Source organism: Caloenas nicobarica, chromosome 3 (assembly GCF_036013445.1).
Source record: "Caloenas nicobarica isolate bCalNic1 chromosome 3, bCalNic1.hap1, whole genome shotgun sequence".
Taxonomy (NCBI): Eukaryota; Metazoa; Chordata; class Aves; order Columbiformes; family Columbidae; genus Caloenas; species Caloenas nicobarica.
The window spans coordinates 12,921,805-12,925,394 of NC_088247.1; the positions used below are offsets into that span (position 1 = coordinate 12,921,805).

The 3,590-nt window shown below is 41.0% G+C and overlaps 1 non-coding gene across 1 annotated transcript; it reads right to left on the reverse strand.

Moving 5' to 3' along the window:
• Positions 1-3,315: 3,315 nt before the first annotated feature.
• TRNAE-CUC (transfer RNA glutamic acid (anticodon CUC)) lies at positions 3,316-3,387 on the reverse strand. Its single transcript has one exon. It is a non-coding gene; the product is annotated as a tRNA-Glu (tRNA).
• Positions 3,388-3,590: the final 203 nt, after the last annotated feature.

Below are 3,590 nucleotides of genomic sequence, written 5' to 3' on the forward strand. Positions count from 1 at the left end.
AAATAAAATAAATCATACCTATTAGAAAAGTTTAACCAAAACAGATACTGAAAGATTTGTTGGTAGGCATGCTGATTAAGAAAGAAAAGTTTTCAGGAAGTGGTATTAGATTGTATGAATGACAATAACTGATATAACTGAAAAAATTTAACAAGCTATTAGGCTAAAAGCCTTTCTTCAAGTCAATTTAATTGTACAGATGATACCTATCGTGGTGCCATAATAGAACTACAGAAATGGAATAATATAATAAGTGGGGAAAAGAACAGAAAATAGACATTATTTTTGTTTAAATCTTAAGTTTTTGAAATACAATCATAAGTACAAAAGTAAAAATATGTAACTTCATCCAACACCATGAATTGCACAAAAGAATAGCAAAATTAGATGCTTATGTTACGCAGTGTTGGCCAAAACTTTTAAGCAATAAAATTCACTGGTGAGTGAACTGAGTGCTGAAAATGGAACTGGTCCTATTTATTCAAGTCACAAATAAGCCACCAAGGATTCTGGAACAAGGCATGAACTAATTATGATAAATACCAACTAAATTACGACAGTACATCTTTAGCAAAGATGTAACAGTATGGGTGATTAGTGCATAAAAGTAAAACAACTTTGGATATGGTGATATTTTTGGAAAATAAACCTATGGCCCAGGATCTGGGAAAAAAAGAAAAATATGAAATCTGAGGCCCATCTCTGTATAGACAACCCTCATGATATGGCACAGTTCAAGCCCTAATCTCAGAACTGAAGGCTACATCCCACTCAAGGTTGAGTTTCATTTTGATGTAGTTTGCTGTATAATGTGGAATAGGAACTGCTGAAGCATAAAAACTGACATTTAGTTCATTTATTGTAGATGATTCTTGCCTGCAAGCCATCTACAAAGGAGTTGTAAAGCACAAACGTGATAAAGAAGGAAAGATCAGTCTGTCTTCCAAGTGGTAATTTTACAAGCCAAATAAACAGACCAAGAAAAGTAGGGAGATACAAAAAATTGGCTGTATACCTAAGAGTTCATTAGAGTAACTGGTTTATCATTGCATACCATGACATATCATGATGTAGTGTTGAAGGTACATCGTGTAGATGCTCACATGCCCAAAAATTCTGCCACTGAAGAACACCGAAACAATGAACAGGTAGCTGAGGCTGTCAAAATTAAAGTGGCTCAGGATGGCCTGCACTGGGAGCATAAAAATGAGCTCTTTGTAGCTCAATCAGCCTACAAAACATCAGGACAATTAGGGAGAGATGCAACATACAGATGGGCTCGTGATCAAGGTGTGGACCTGACCATGGAGGCCAACACACAGATCACCCATGAATGTGAAACCACATGAGTAAAATCTCCCTGGAACAGAGAGTGGTGGCTAGGTTTTTGATATGGTGAGGTCTGGCAAACTGACTGTATTGGACCACTATCATGAATACACCAAGGCAAGCACCACATACTCACCATGGCAAATGCAATTACCAGGTGGCTAGAAACATATCCTGTTAACCAGGCCCTTACCCAAAACACTGTCTTGAGCCTTGAAAGGCAAATTTGTGCTGACGTGGTACCCCAGAAATAATTGAGTCAGACCATGGGACTCATTTCCAAAATAACCTCATAACCTCCTGGGCCAAGAAACATGACACTGACCTGGTGTGTCACATCCCCTATCACCCACAAGCATCTGGAAAAATTGAGAGATATAATGGACTGTTAAAGACTATGCTGAAAGCATTGGGCAATTGGGCATTGAAGCACTGGGATATAAATTTAACAGAACCTATTTGGCTCATTAACACCAGAGGATCTGCTAAGGGTCCTGGTCCTGGCCAAACAAAACCCAAACATACTATGGGAGAAGCTAAGGTCCCTGTAGTGCTGTCATAGTTTAACTCCAGTAGGAAACTCAGCCCCACACAGCTGCTGACTCATTTTGCCTTCATGGGATGGGGGAGAGAATCAGAAGGGTAAAAGTGAGAAAACTCATGGGTTGAGACAAAGGCAGTTTAATAGATAAAGTGAAAGATGCCTGTGCAAGCAAAACAAAACAAGGAATTCATTCATTGCTTCCCATTGTCAGGCAGGTGTTCAACCATCTCCAGGACAGCAGGGTTCCATCATGCATAGTGGTTACCTGGAAAGACAAATTGCATCATTCGGAATGTCTCCCCTTCCGTCTTCTTCCCCTAGCTTTTATTGTGGAGCGTGACTTCATATGGTATGGAATATTCCAGACTCTTTTCAGTGGTGCTCAATGATAGGATGAGGGGCAATAGGCACAAACTGAAGAACAGAAGGTTTCACTGAAAGAGACTGTCCAGAGTGGAGTCTCCTTCTCAGGAGAGAACCCACCTGGACACATTCCTGTGTGATCTTCTCTGGTGAAGCTGCTTTAGCAGGTGGATTGGACTACATGATCTCCAGAGGTCTCTTCCAACCTCAAACATTCTGTGATTCTGTGATCCTGTGATCCCTTTGGTTACTGGTGTCGGTTTTTCCAGCTGTATCTCCTTCCAGCTTTTTGTGGACCCCCAGCCTACTCACTGGCAGCGCTGTCTGAGGAGCAGAAAAGCCCTTGACTCAGTAATAACAAAACATCCCCGTATTATCAACACTGTTTTCAGCACAAATCAAAAACACAGCCACATACCAGCTACTCTGAAGAAAATTAATTTTATCCCAGCCAAAACAAGCACAAGTGCATATAGGGAAGTGGCTGGGGAAGGTGGTGTGGGTTGCTCGTCCCTTGAGAAAAGTCAAACCCATTAATGGGATTGCCTTTGCTCAAGAACCTGGGTATACTTGGTTGGTAATGCAGGATGTGGAGATCTAGCATTTGTCTCGAGGAAATTTAACCTTGCGGGGAAAATAAGCTGTGATGTGAGTCGTATATTGTAGGAAGTAACATAGCAGGAACGACCTGAACCAATGAGGAGTGAGATTTGCAAGGAACCAGGCAAGTGCAATGGGTTGGTGCTGGCACTCAACACTTGAACATGCTGCTTGTCCTGTGCTGAGCACCCATCTTGACAGATGGGGCCCAAGTCATAGCCTTGCTCTTATAAACATTTGAGGGGAGTGGTGGAAACCCATGGAATGGGAGAATAGTATCTATCTGTTAAGGGACAGAGGACAGTAGTAGTTAACCACAATGTATAAATCTCTATGTTGAATAAAAAGATGTTTTAAGTATGTCGTATAAATTGTAAATGTTGATAAGAAGGAACTTCAGTGATGAGAAATAGTTACAATGGGATCTTTCCTGTTGGATGTTCTTCATGGCCCACACATTGGGCTCCAGAAAGGACTGTTTCCCTGACCGGGAATCGAACCCAGGCCGCAGCGGTGAGAGCACCAAATCCTGACCGCTAGACCACCAGGGAATACAAAAATCTGGTTGGAATAGATTAAACTAGAAAAGATTAGATTAGAATACTGGTTTATCGGTCTTTCAGGGAGAGATCAATCTCACCTAAATATAACTATTGAACATTTGTCTTATTTAGCGATTTTAGTTCCCTCAATAGTCCCCTGAGAGAGAAAGGGAATTCTTCCTACCCTTCTATAATAACATATCTTCAGTTGG